Source organism: Lagenorhynchus albirostris, chromosome 13 (genome assembly GCF_949774975.1).
Source record: "Lagenorhynchus albirostris chromosome 13, mLagAlb1.1, whole genome shotgun sequence".
Lineage (NCBI taxonomy): Eukaryota > Metazoa > Chordata > Mammalia > Artiodactyla > Delphinidae > Lagenorhynchus > Lagenorhynchus albirostris.
Genome location: NC_083107.1, coordinates 81,254,416 through 81,268,858, shown reverse-complemented (window position 1 = coordinate 81,268,858; position 14,443 = coordinate 81,254,416). Strand labels below are relative to the sequence as shown.

Genomic DNA, 14,443 nt, shown 5'->3' with positions numbered 1-14,443 from the left:
CCTAATAAGTGGCAGATACTGAGCTAAGAGCCAAGGAAACAACAGTGAATCAAAAATGTGTCCTTCCTCAAGGAGCTCCTGGATCTTAAACTTTATGTATGTAAAGCTATAGCTGGGGTAGAATTTTCAAATACAGATCCCTGTCTCCCTTCCTCCACCCTAATTCAGTGTGTCAGTTCCATTGAGAGCCCAGGAATCTGCACTGTAACAAGCCCCTTGGGTGGTTCTGGGATAACAGAGGAAGGCACTTTGAGACTCATGGGTCCAACAGAGCAAGCAGTTTTGTTCAGAGAGTGAGCTTCAAAATCATCCTTTTTGCCTGCCCTGTGAAAACTCCTCTGGGCCCTTTAAAAATATTTAAGTAGGGCTTCCCTGGTGGCGCAGTGGTTGAGAGTCTGCCTGCCGATGCAGGGGACACGGCTTCGAACCCTGGTCTGGGAAGATCCCGCATGCCGCTCGGCTGGGCCCTGAGCCACAATTACTGAGCCTGCGCGTCTGGAGCCTGCGCTCCACAACATGAGAGGCCACGACGGTGAGAGGCCCGCGCACCGCGATGAAGAGTGGGCCCCGCTTGCCACAACTGGAGGGGGCCCTCGCGCAGAAACGAAGACCCAACACAGCCATAAATAAATAAATAAAATATTTAAATATATTTTACCAGTTGGCACAATATTAAGCTTTGTCAGTAGAGGGCGCTAGAGAGAGGTTGCAGGAGGAAACAGGTTTTGCTTTCCGGTCCTGGTGTGCGTGCCGGGCAGGCTCCTGCAGCATGCGCCGCTTCCCCAAAGTGTGCTCCTACAGGGCTCAGTGGCCAGCAGCGCCTAGTGGCCAGCAGCTTTCCCGGGCAGCCCCTCTTGGGCAGTTCTGTAGCAGAGAGCCTCTAGTGAGACACCTCCTGTGAACGGCTTTCCCCCGTAACTAAGAGGGTGATTTCTGACAAATTCCAGAGTGCAGATTTCCAGCGAGTTCCACAGCACCACAGTGACTTCTGGGCTATCCAGTGGGCCAAGGCTGGCCCTACCCCTCCAGTAGGATCTGGATCTCAGCACTGGGGGTGGGTGGGGTCTGTACCTTGGACTCTTGTCTCAGTCCTAGGTGGAATGACTGCTCCTTGGATCTGCTATTCCCGTATTCTTTAGCATTTTCTTTACTTCTTTTTAGCCAATCCTCTGTTACTCCAACCTCCTGTTATAGTTCATAATTCTTTATATTAAACTCTGCTTTTTCAAATTACTATGTGGTTCTTCATACAGTTGTCCAACAAATAGTCACTCCCTTTCCATCAGTCTCTATGGGGGAAACGTATTTTCCTGCCCCACTGATGTTGGGCTTGTTTGGCCATATGAACTGCTTCGGCCGATAGATATGGGCAGAAACCTTGGGTTTAAGAGGCATCACACGCTTCTACCTGTACCAGGTGGCCAGCACCATCCCTCCAGCCTGGGTTCCTAAACGACACTGTCCAATACACAGACCTGTGAGCTTGCGGCTCAATTACTAACATTTTAAGCCACCGAGATTGGGGGCGGGTAGGTAGGGAAGTTGTTACACAGCATTATTGTGGCAATAATAAACTATTTCAGGGGTAGCGCTGCAAATACGAGGTAGGACATGTGGGAGAATTCATTCATTTGTGCCCTCAAAATTCTGCCTTGTGTATTTGATGATTTCTTTTCATATTTATAATGGCACAAAGTGAAAATAATGCACACTTCACATTTTATCTAAAATGTTTTGCAGTTCTGTATAGAGGTGTTTACATTTCACTTTATCATTTTCAAATCATCTACTTAAAATGTTGAGTAAAGAATGCTATCAATGCTTTCACTTTGCGAGCCATGGTTTTACGTAGTGTATACCCCATAATCTGCACAGGAAAGGGGGAGTCTCAGAACCCAGATAAAAATTGAATCCTCTCTTTCAGATCTTTCCACTGTGTGTACTGGTCATAGCGATTTCTAGAAGAAAGGTCTTGATACTACTGCCAAATTGCAGCTTCATAAACATATGCCGAGTGAGCTGTTTTCCACGGGGACGACTCATCTAGTTGGCGTCATCCTACACAGTGAGCTGCTAAAGATACCACGGTCTCAGGGCTGATGCCAAGCGGCTACACAGCTGATAGCTTGCTCTGAGTCCCAAATTGGAAACATGAGCTTTGCCCACATACGAGGTTCCAACTAACTTGACAAATGAATCCTCAAATGCTCCTCATGACCACTTGTTTAAAGAAGCTCAAGTGATTTTTTCATTGGCTCAACTGCGGTGGAAGGTTGCCTATTACCAAAAGGAAAAAAAGACAAAAATCAAGTGGAATATTTCCTAAGGCAGGGTAGAAAGAACAACGTATCAAAAAGGACAGGAAGTTCCACTGCTGAAAAAAAAGAAAAGAAAGATGGAGATTCCTGATCAAGGAGCCACATTTTTTGGAAAGCGAGCTGTACTGTTTTATTTTTAAAATGAGATGCCCTAAATGACACACACTTTACAGCAGGCATTCTGTGTACTGACGTGTCCCCTGGTTTCATTTATTTTTTCTACCTTTATTTGCCCTTTGCCCCAATTTCCTTAACTCTTGTTTTTTTTAATCCTGTATTGCATGTTTTTATAAGATGTTGGAACGTTAATACAATGTAAGGTGCTAATAAGTAAAAATGTCATATTTCAAAGTATTAATAACTTTATAAATTTCTTGTGACAGATTATTTTAGGTGAGTCTGCTTAGAATAGCTCAAATCAAATTCCCTAATTGAATATAAAATAAATATTCCAGATTTCTGAAATCAAGAGCTAAGCAGTTACCTCAGAATACATATGCATTTATATGTATTCAGATATATATTGATTTCAGATCTCATATATATATATATATATAGGTATATATATATAGGTATATATATATAGGTATATACATATATATATACACATATATATGTATATACCTATATATATATACCTATATATATATATACCTATATATATATATATATATATACCTATATATATATATATATATATATGTAATGAGACTTTAACACAAACTTTCAGCTACAGTTCCAGGGGTTCACTGCCCAGCTAAAATAGCCTTATTAGTGAATTATGACACCAAACTCAAAAACCAGCCCTACTGCTTTAGTCAGATTGCCTCTTTTCACCTGGTATCATTATACTGTATACATTCATCAAGGGAAAAAAGAATTAATCAATAGTCGAAGAAATGGAACCAGGTAGTAATATGGTTGTCACAATATGATAGTGAACATTTGCCCCAACTTCTAAAGAGCTGTCCGAAAATTAAGACCTTTTCTCACGGCTACAGCATGAACGAGAAGAATGTTGGAGCCTCAGAACGCATGGCCTAGCAAGGGGGTCACCTCTGTCTCTAGAGGGAGTCTGGGACTGTGAATCCTGCTGTCTCGGGTCCAACTCCTGGTTCTCATGTTAACCAGCAGCGTAGCCCCAGGCAGGGAGGAGCCCTGCCCAGTGTAGCCCTGGGCACCTTAGCCTCTCAAGCCCCGGCTCCCTCATTTCTAAAATGAGGGTAATGATCCCTATCTGACAAGATAATGTGAAGATTCAACTATTTATATCTCTTACGCCAGTGACCGGCATGTGACAAGGGCTCAATAAAAGTAGTCATGATTATGCCTAGATCGTAATTAGAACAGTCATGAAATGTAAAATGATTCATAAAAGCACAGCAGATCTAGATGTAGCTGAAATTGCTACAATTCAATGCCCAAACAAGATTCAACTTTTACCAGCAACCCAATTTTCCTTCTGCACCAAATTAAATACTGCAGTGCGACAGAGAAGAATGATTCTTTGCAAGGATTGTAAATATATTCTCAAAGTGAAAAATGAAATGAGAGCCTGTCTACAGACAACTGAGTAGGCTTGTGATGACGTTTCTACTGAAGCTGTCTTTAGAGGATCTGAAAGAATTTTGCAGAGTACTGGACGTGATGTTCAGCTACTTCGAAAGCTGACAAGTCCTAAGCAATATATTGCCTTGATATAAATAACAAGTCTATATTGCCTTGTTATAAATAACAAGTCAGTGTTACAATCTTGTCTCTTGTTCACCAGATTACATGATTGACTAAGTTGCCATATGTTTAAGTGGAAACAAATTTTTAAAGGCTTTTAACTATGCAACATTTCCATCTTTCTTCTAAGTCTGATTTTTTCCACCCCGAATAGGTTTTTAAATTAATTTTTATTGGAGTATAGCTGATGTACAATGTTGTGTTCGTTTCTGCTGTACAGCGAAGTGAATCAGTTATACATATATCCATGGTGTCCACGATATCCATATATCAATTTACATGCCCACCAACAGTGTAGGAGGGTTCCCTTTTCTCCACACCCTCTCCAGCATTTGTTGTTTGTAGATTTTTTGATGATGGCCATTCCGACCAGTACAAATACATTTTTAACTCTCTTAACATTACCTCCTAAGTCAACCAGAGGTTAAGAAACAGACAAATGTAAAACTACCTTACAAAATGGGAAAGCAGTTCAATGCATGGGTTCCAAGCTCCGTGAATGTCAGCGTGAACCTGTCTCCCAGGATTGGTTTCTCTCCTCGCACGTGGTCTGTGGCCGTCTCATCTGCCTTTATCCCCTGCTTGGGCTTGGGTAGAATCCAGGTGCAAATCCTGCCACATAGGAAGAGTATTTGAAGCTTTATTGATTCAGGTCTTCTTTGATTTTTTTCATCAGCATTTTGTAATTTTCTGCATACAGATCCTGTACATATTTTAAGTGTATAACCCAAGTATTTCATTTTCTTTGGAGTAAATCATAAATTGTAGAAAGGCTAAGAATTTTTAAAAATCAAGTTATTAATAACAACAAAGTGCACAGATCTTAAACGTGCAGTTCAATGAATTTTAGCAGTTGTATACAGCTGCTACATTTAGCAATTGTATACACCGTCACCACGAATACAACATAGAGGACACTTCTGTCACCACAAAAAATTTCCAACATTCCTTGTACCTCTTTCCCATCAGTTACTGATCCCATATTCTCATACTTACCCCACAATGGCTTCTCATTTTTTCCCTAGGGCTAAAGTTTAATACATGGAATTTTATATCATCTTAGGTTAGACCGTCCCACATAATGGTGACTGTCTGATATCTGCAACCACTTATATTGGAAGAATGAGATATTGATGCCAATTAAGATATTTATGGCCTTGTTCAAAAAATATTTCTTAATGAAGTTTTAAAAACATTTTCTTATAAGATTATAATTAAAGTGATAAAAATTTTTTCCATTTCAAACCTTGAGCTTGAAAGTTCATTATTCTGATAGAAAATTTTATTTTGGCTGTTTCAACTATGTGTAAAGATAGATGGATAGAAATACAACTAGGAAGAAATGTGGATGATTCTTGCGTGTCTCTGCATTTTCCAAGTTTTTTTCCTGCAAGCATACACTGCTCTTAGAATAATGCAATAACATCCATGTAAAATGTATTTTTTTAATAATCATGTTGAATCCCTTTATATTTACTTTGGTTAAAGTGTCAGAGAAATGTTTTTATTTCAGAGACCCCAAGGTCTTCAACTGTGGCCCTTGTCCTGTTTCTTCTCACACAAACGTTAATTGGCCCCTTGGTGCTTTTATATGGACTGTAACACATTCTGGGAAAAGATAGAAGATACCATTATAGATAAGAGAAAGTATTAACCAGGTTTGTTTTACTTACAGGAATAGGCAAAGTTCTGTTTCTCAAAGTTTTAATCTACATTCTTTCCAGCTCATAATACACAGGGATCCTATAATTTCTTTTTCCCTCTTTTTTGAAGAAAAATGAGTAGATATTTAAAAAACAGTGTGAGTTTAGTGCAATGGTCATGACACATGTGCTGGGCTGGATTTACCTGGCTGTGAATACTCAAAACCCTGAGGCCTCACAGCTGCTCATCAATCGCGCGTCATGCAAGCCAGGTGTTGAGTTTATATTTCATTTATATGCATTCCATATTTGTTGATACTATAAACTTCATGCTAAAACGCTTTATTGATAACTATGCCACGAGATAAATCAGCTTAACTGCTTTAATAACTTTATTCTTATTATTACGACTATAATTTTTGACAATAAAACATTTCTTGATTAAACAATTTAAATAAAGAAATAAAATTGGTTAAGCTTAGTTACAGTCTATTAACCTTTTTTTGGGGGGTGCTATAATAAAAGTTTAGAGCAGCGTTGTTCACTAGAACTTTCTGTGTGACAGAAATGATCTCTGTGCTGCCTAATGTGCAAGATACCAGCCACACGTTGACCATTGAGCCCTTGAGATGTGGCTGGTGTGACTCAAGAATTGATTCCATTTTATTTGATTTTAAACTAATCACAATTTAGATTTAAATAGCCCCATGTGGCCAGCGGCTACTGTTTGGATGGTGAAGTTTTTTTTTTTTTTTTTTTGGCTGCGTTGGGTCTTCGTTGCTGTGTGCAGGCTTTCTCTAGTTGCGGTGAGCGGGGGCTACTCTTTGTTGTGGTGCATGGGCTTCTCATTGCGGTGGCTCCTCTTGCTGCGGAGCACGGGCTCTAGGCACGCGGGCCTCAGTAGTTGTGGCGCATGGGCTTAGTTGCTCTGCAGTATGTGGGATCTTCCCAGCCCAGGGCTGGAACCCGTGTCCCCTGCATTGGAGGAGGATTCTTAACCACTGTGCCACCAGGAAGCCCCTGGATGGTGAAGTTTTAAAGAGTAAGGTTCAAACCAAGATAAAAGTCAGCCCCTACTGCATACAGTTGTTTGTCCTGTATAAACTGGGAAATTCTGTCTCTATCACTGAAATTCACACCTTTGTGAGAAACAAGAGGTCTGCTGAGACCAAAGAACCAAAATGACGACTGTTTTCATCTTAATGTGATTTATGGACACATCAGACCAACCAAGAACAGATTCCTTTCCTGATATAAAAGGAAGAGATCAGGGCTTCCCTGGTGGTGCAGTGGTTGAGAGTCCGTCTGCCGATGCAGGGGACACGGGTTCGTGCCCCGGTCCGGGAAGATCCCACATGCCGCGGAGCGGCTGGGCCCGTGAGCCGTGGCCGCTGGGCCTGCACGTCCGGAGCCTGTGCTCTGCAACAGGAGAGGCCAGAACAGTGAGAAGCCTGCGTACCGCAAAAAAAAAAAAAAGGAAGAGATCAAGTCAGTATAATTCATACTGCTTTAACTCCCATGTATTTGTAAGTTATTATTAGCTTAACATGGCCTGAACATGATCACTAGGATGAGTGTTCATGTGTTCTGGTGTCAGGTGTTCATTTCCTTGTAAATAATTATTTTAAAAACATGAAGTATGTCTTCTCCTTACATTACTGAGAAAGGGATGTTTTCCTCTTGAGAATTACCCAGAGCCCAAAGTTGCACCATCTCTTCTTCTTGTTCTTTTTTAATAGATTTATTTATTTATTTATTTATGGCTGCGTTGGGTCTTCGTTGCTGTGCGGGGCTTTCTCTAGTTGTGGCAAGTTGGGGCTACTCTTCCTTGCGGTGCACAGGCTTCTCACTGAGGTGGCTTCTCTTGTTGCGGAGCACAGGCTCAGTAGTTGTGGTGCACGGGCTCAGTTACTCCGCAGCCTGTGAGATCTTCCCGGACCAGGGCTTGAACCTGTGTCCCCTGCAATGGCAGGCGGATTCTTACCTACTGCGCTACCAGGGAAGTCCTGCACCATCTCTTCTTAATGGGACGTTTCCTTTCATCATTTTCTTCATGAAATTTGACCACTCCATCCCACGTTTTCAGTCTTATTCTCCATTCCAGGCATGGAAACAGCTTTGTGGAAAGGCTGGCTTTGCATCGTTATCAGGAGGACAGTGTTATAAGCCCCAAGCAGCCTTGCGGCCCTTGGATATGAAACCCTACCCCACCATGCCCTCCGGCCCTGTTGCTTTACGTCCGGGCTGGCAGACCCGACTTCACCCAGGACCCCACGATCCTGCCAGCTCCATAACTCCACCATCTCTCATGAGTCACTGGCAGTGAGATGAAGAATGACATTCTCAGGTCCTTACTCGTCCTTCCACTCATGAGCTCCCCATTTAGACCTAAGAACATCGGCGATCAGCTCACCTTCTTGACAACAGGTCTAGGTCTACTCTGAATAGTTCTCCTTCCCCAAAGGAGCACGTTTTTCTGTGGAGATTTCTGAAGACAGTCCACTGATGACTTTGCATCCAGCCACGTCCTCCCAGACCTTGTGGACCAAGACATCTGAAACAGTGCCACTGCCTCCATGGCTTTCCCTGCTCCGGAGAACGGCTGGCCAGGAGGGCCGCGTGCACACACTTCAAAAGGGACTGAGAAAGCCCTGGGCATGATCAGAAGCCTCCACACTGTGGAGCTGCTGCCTCTCCATGGCAGGACTGCAAGGACAGCCACGGGAGGCTCAGCGCACCAACACGTGCCCTGGGGACAGAACAGTCACAGCCGACTGTATTAATTAACCACAACTGGCTCCAAGCTCTCCACCTCTTGGGCTTCCCAGAGCTGATACACAGGTAAGGACAGCTGGGACCTTTGGACACTTAGTCCTGAAGACAACAGCACTGTGGCAACCTTAGGAAATTAACAGCACACGCGTTATAATTTCTCACTTTCTTAATGGAAGATAAAATCTGTGACTCCCCATCTATTCCTCTGGGAGTTGGAACTCATGTGGCTGCAGCTGGACCTTTCGTTGCAACAACGATCTGATCGTGGAAGGCTGGAATGCTCTGGATTCCCGGACCCCTCACTCTGCTAGCCCACGGGTCAGAAAAGCGTCCGTTAGAAGCAGCAATGTGCCCGCTACCGTGTCAGAAGCCCCCTGATGGATGGAAGAAAATTCAAAGTATAAATATCTGTTTAGTTACAGCCTCAAAGCAGAATTCGGATCAGCCTCATTTCTGTTAGATTTTTTAAATTTATCAAATACTTACATAGTGTTTACTGTGTGCCGGCCCTGTACATTAGAAATACTTCAAAAGTAAGTACTTAGAAACATGAACTCATTTAATCCTCACATAACAACCCTAAGCATTTGACTGCTTTTTTGGATACGTAGTAGATATATCTCCTTTTCATCTCCCCAGTCCAGTTCCCATCGGATACTAGGACCCTAAGCATTCGACTGCTTTTTTGGATACGTAGTAGATATATCTCCTTTTCATCTCCCCAGTCCAGTTCCCATCGGATACTAGGACCCTGTACATTAGAAATACTTCAAAAGTAAGTACTTAGAAACATGAACTCATTTAATCCTCACATAACAACCCTAAGCATTTGACTGCTTTTTTGGATACGTAGTAGATATATCTCCTTTTCATCTCCCCAGTCCAGTTCCCATCGGATACCAGGAACCCAAACTAAACAGACATCTGTGTTCCAATGCAATTCCAAGCCACTTTTGGAAATTTAATCAAAGTTATTAAAAGCAAAACACCCTAGTCTATAACTTCAATATAACCTATACATTTTCTAAAATGGCTGAAGCAGAAAATAAAAATAATCTTGTTTCAATCTAAACGTCCATCAACAGATGAATGGATAAAGATGTGGTACGTATATACAATGTAATACTACTCAGTCATAAAAAAGAATGAAATAATACCATTTGCAGCCACATGGATGGACCTGGAGATTATCATATTAAGTAAGACAGACAGAGAAAGACAAATACCACATGATATCACATATATGGAATCTAAAATATGACACAGATGAACTTATCTATGAAACAGAAACAGACTCACAAGACATAGAGAACAGACTTGTGGTTGCCAGGGGTAGGGATGGATTAGGAGTTTGGAATGAGCAGTTGCAAATTATTATATATAGAATGGAACTATATTCTACTATATAGCCCAGGGAACTATATTCAATATCCTGTGATAAGCCTCATGGAAAAGAATATGAAAAAGAATGTACATACATGTATAACCGAATCACTTTGCTGTACAGCAGAAATTAACACAATGTTGTAAATCAACTATACTTCAATAAAATAAATTAAAAAAAATATTTTTTCCTTGCCAGTAGTCACTTCTCTCCTCAAGTCCCCTCCACCACAAGAGGGAGAAACCTGATATTTACTGAACACTTATTTTAAGCTGGATACCATGTTTCCCTCTCTCAGACTGACCGCTTTAATGGGTAATCACCCTGAGCTCAGAGAGGTTAAGTAAAGGACTTGTAGGCTTTTGCTATTAAGTGGAAGATCCAGGATTCAAGCCCCCTTCGTCCCTCTCTTTGAAGGTGGGGACCCTGCCTGTTTGTCTTTGCATATCCAGCGCTGACACAATGTGCAATGTACATTTGTGGAATGAATGAAGGAACACATTCCAATCTTCCTGACTCTAGGTGGTTTTCCCTAGGATTACTGTGCAGTCGTCTTTCTAAAATACAAATCCGACCTTACCACTGACTGGTAAAGCGTGGCAACACTTTATCCTACAGGAACTGGAGAGCCCTGAAAGCTCTATCACAATGTTTTTCAAACTGTGGCTTGTGACTGACGAAGTCTTTAAAAAGTGAAATGGAATCCATGGAAGAGTGTATTGCAAGGGAGTGAGGCAAGTATTGTTTGGGAAACATCTGTGTGTGTGCTGGACATTTAAAACGTCATCCTCGCTGCCCTTTGACCTCTCTCTGCCTTTGCACATATTGTTTCTTCATCTGGAATGTTCTTCCCTTGCTCTGCCTGGGGACCTCTAACTATCCTTCAAGTCCCAGTTTAAATGCATCAGCCACTCGATTCTCAGCCATTTAATTCTCATCCCTTCCTCTGTTTCCTGGGTGGTAGTTACTTGTTTGCTGGTCTCTCCTATTGCTGGGGGTAAAGGCAAGGACCATGTCATGTTTTGAGTTTGCTTTTTTTTTTTAATTAAAAAAAATTTTTTGGCTGCACTGTGCAGCATGCCGGTTCTTAATTCCCCGACCAGAGATCGAACCCACACACCCTGCAGTGGAAGCTCAGAGTCTTAACCACTGGACTGCCAGGAAAGTCCCCTTTGTTTCTATCTTTAGAACGCCTATAACAGAGCTTGTCTCAGAAAGGACTCTGCTATGTTCACTCTTTTATAGACCTTTGCTTGCAGTTAATCCTTACTGAACATCAATTTCTTAATATGCCTTATAATTTCCCATTATTGTCATATTCAGCTTTTTACAAAAATTTATTTTTTATTTATTTGTTTCGGCTGTGCTAGGTCTTCGCTGTGGCATGTGGGCTCTTTGTTGCAGTGCACGGGCTTCTCTAGTTTCGGCGTACGGGCTCTCTGGTTGTGGTGCAAGGGATCTAGAGCACGCGGGCTCAGTAGTTGTGGCATGCGGGCTTAGTTGTGGTATGTGTGATCTTAGTTTCCTGACTAGGGATCAAACCCAGGCCCCCTGCATTGGCAGCGCAGTCTTAACCGCTGGACCACCAGGGAAATCCCATATTCAGCTTTTAACAGCAATATAATTCCTCTATAACTAAAGTTTAAAAATAATGAAAAGTTTGAAAACAACTCACATCCATTGTGATTCTTAGATTTGTCTTGAATGAGGTACCACGTAACGCGTTGGTGATGTTATCTGCTCTTTTTTTCCCCGACTCCCAACATTGACGCGACCCCATTTAAATTAAGAATGCCATCGGGGCAGATTTCAGAAGATCCATACATTTCTTAGCGTAAAGAAACCGTGATCAAAAAGAGGCTGATTGACTCTGGAGGAATAAAGCAGAACACAAAGGTGAGTAAAACTTACACTTCGGAATTCAAATAGAATCTCTCTTTATAAATAAGTTGACTATGGGAAACGAAAGACACTTAAAGGAAACAAGCCTCACAGAACTCTGGTTAAACCTGAAAATAATTTTCCCCCATCAATTTCACATATGTTCTTTATTTTTCCATTACAACAGCTGCCTTTGGGGCAGCTAGAATGAATTCTAGAAGAAATGTGCTAAGGAGCTCGGTTACCAATCTGATGTAGGGTGGATGGTTCACTTTTCTTTCTGCCTACACAGCAACCTATGCTTCAGGACTGAAATGCTGCAAAAATGCTGGGCAGTGCTTTCCAGCCCAACCGCATAACCACTCCATTCATGAGTGGAGAGATTCTGTGCTGGAACGTGCTCAGCTTACAGACCTGCGGGCTGCGTTCCTGGGCCCACGTTTCAGAGCAGTGTAAACAGCTGAAGTGGCCACCTTTGTAGATACCACTCCCAGGTTTTAAAAAGACTGAGGTTTTACCTCCTCTCACCAGAGTTTCAGGCTATACATAGAGAACTAGGTACTTGCTTTTCCCACAGCTCGTGCACTGGCAAAAGGCCAGAGAGGATGTAAGGTAACCTTGAGAATAAGAGCCCTGAATTACTGCAGCAAATCCTCGTCTTCACTACAGTAAAGGAGAGTGGAGGTGAAGGAGGAAGGGAGATGACAGCTCCCAATGAGGTTGGTTTGCATTTATGCAGTTCAAACTGTATTACAACACGTACCATCAGAAGGCAAATCTCCAACAAACAACCCACATCACAGCCATCCACTTGGACTGAGGGTCATCTTGGACCCAGGAATCAATTTAGAATCACGGATGATAGAACTACAGTTACCCCCTTGAACTATGCGGGACTTAGGGGCGCCTACCTGGTGCAGCTGAAAATCCACATTTAATTTTACAGTCCGTCCTCCTACTCGCAGTTCCTCTGTACCCGCGGGTTCCGCGTCTGTGGGTTCCACCAAGCTGGGATCGTGTGATCCTAGAGTAGTTTTTGAAAAAGAAGTCCACATATAACTGGACTTGTGCAGGTCGAACCCGTGTTATTCGTGTCAACTGTATAATGGAATTTTACAATTAGCCTACAGGTGGGAAAACAGGGTGATTTCTCTAAAGCCATACTTAGCGAAGGGCAGGGTTGGGCTGCCTACATCACGCGGCCGTTATGGGTAGGAAGGACGTGCTGGGTGTTTCCTTTCTCTCAGTCCATCCCACCCTTCTATGCTCTGTTCTGTCAAGCTGGGACTGGGCCCTGCAAACCCCGTGGCCTATCCTCCCCTGCTGGCCAGCTGGGTGCTGAGAAGCAGGCAGTGGTGGGAGAATGGAATGCAGGAAGAGGACAGAAGTGACTTTCTTCCTTTTTCTACCTCTGTCAGTGTCCCAGCAGCAACAGAGGACCGCGCGGGTCCACTCTCCAGATCCCTTTGGTAGCCCAGCACCGGCCATGGTGCCCCCTCAGGAGTGTCAGCACTAGTGGCTGTAACCCCCTTAGTGGTGTGCATGCCTGTGTCCCACCCCAATCAGAGGTTTGAGTACTAACCATTAGGTGGGTGTCTCCTTCCCCACCAGAGCACTGGTGTGGCATCTCCTCCAGATATGTGAGGACCTCTCCTCTGGGCTCCCGGGTTACGGGAACGCTGCTTTATCCTAGGGGTGGTGGCTGCTTCCTGAATTGTTAATATCTGTTACCTCAAGGCCCTTTTTTGCTACTTCAGCCTTCTTGTATTAACTCACCTCTGACGTGATACCCACCATGGCTTTCTTACTGGACCCTGCCTGATACTGTACTTGGTATTAAGAGTGTTTGTCATACCGTCTTTGGAACACGTACGTCTTACTGAAACATCTAAGGCATTTACTACTTCCTGCTCAACAGATCCAAAGTCATGGGCCAATGCGATGTTCTGAGGGGAGTGAAGACACTCAAGATCTCTGCAGACTAGATCACGGCAAGAACATGATCTAGACACGGACACAGCTAGAATATAATGCTGATATCTTAACAGTTGTGACCTGTGTGTGAGAACTAGTGTGAATTCACTTTATCAACAAGAACGGGATCTGTAAATTTAAAGTCAATGCTATTCTCTAGCAGCATCTGCTTAATTGGAAATGAAGTGAAGAAATCTGGAAACTCTGAACTCTCCACTAGATGGCAATCATTACACAAATTTGTGTTAGCCTCCCATGACGCTAGTGGCCAACAAATGTATTAATACTCCCATTTTATTGATCATAAGCAAATGACAAGTTGGGAGTGTGCTGAAGGTATGACACTGGTTTGGTGTGAGGCTGTTTTTGAGTCTTTCATTCACTGACTTGTGGCAGAGATTGCTAGTCGTCCCCAAACATACTAGTTAGCACAGGCTGGGTTATGTTGCAGCAACAAATTAGCTCCAAATAAATCCCGATGATTTGGCACATTTCACACTGCATGCAGATGGGCAGGGCAATTCCACACAGTCTCTTGGGGATCCAGGCTGATGGAGACTCCAGGATCTTATAGCTGCATCACCTAGAACCTGTGGCTTTCTTGGTTACTGGGGCGGGAAGAGCTACTGCAGAACTGCATGTAGTCTTTTCACATGTCACTTCCTTTCATAGCCAACTGGCTAGAACTAGTCATGTGGTCTCACTAGAGGTCATCTTCCTGCCCAGAGGGGAGAACA

The 14,443-nt window shown here is 42.9% G+C and overlaps 1 long non-coding RNA gene across 1 annotated transcript; it reads right to left on the bottom strand.

Annotated features, from left to right (window-relative positions):
* Positions 1-627: 627 nt before the first annotated feature.
* On the bottom strand, positions 628-5,197 carry LOC132531331 (uncharacterized). Its single transcript, XR_009544062.1, has 2 exons — positions 4,501-5,197; positions 628-2,277 (listed from the first exon to the last, which is right to left on the bottom strand). It is a non-coding gene; the product is annotated as an uncharacterized LOC132531331 (long non-coding RNA).
* Between the last annotated feature and the right edge of the window lie 9,246 nt (positions 5,198-14,443).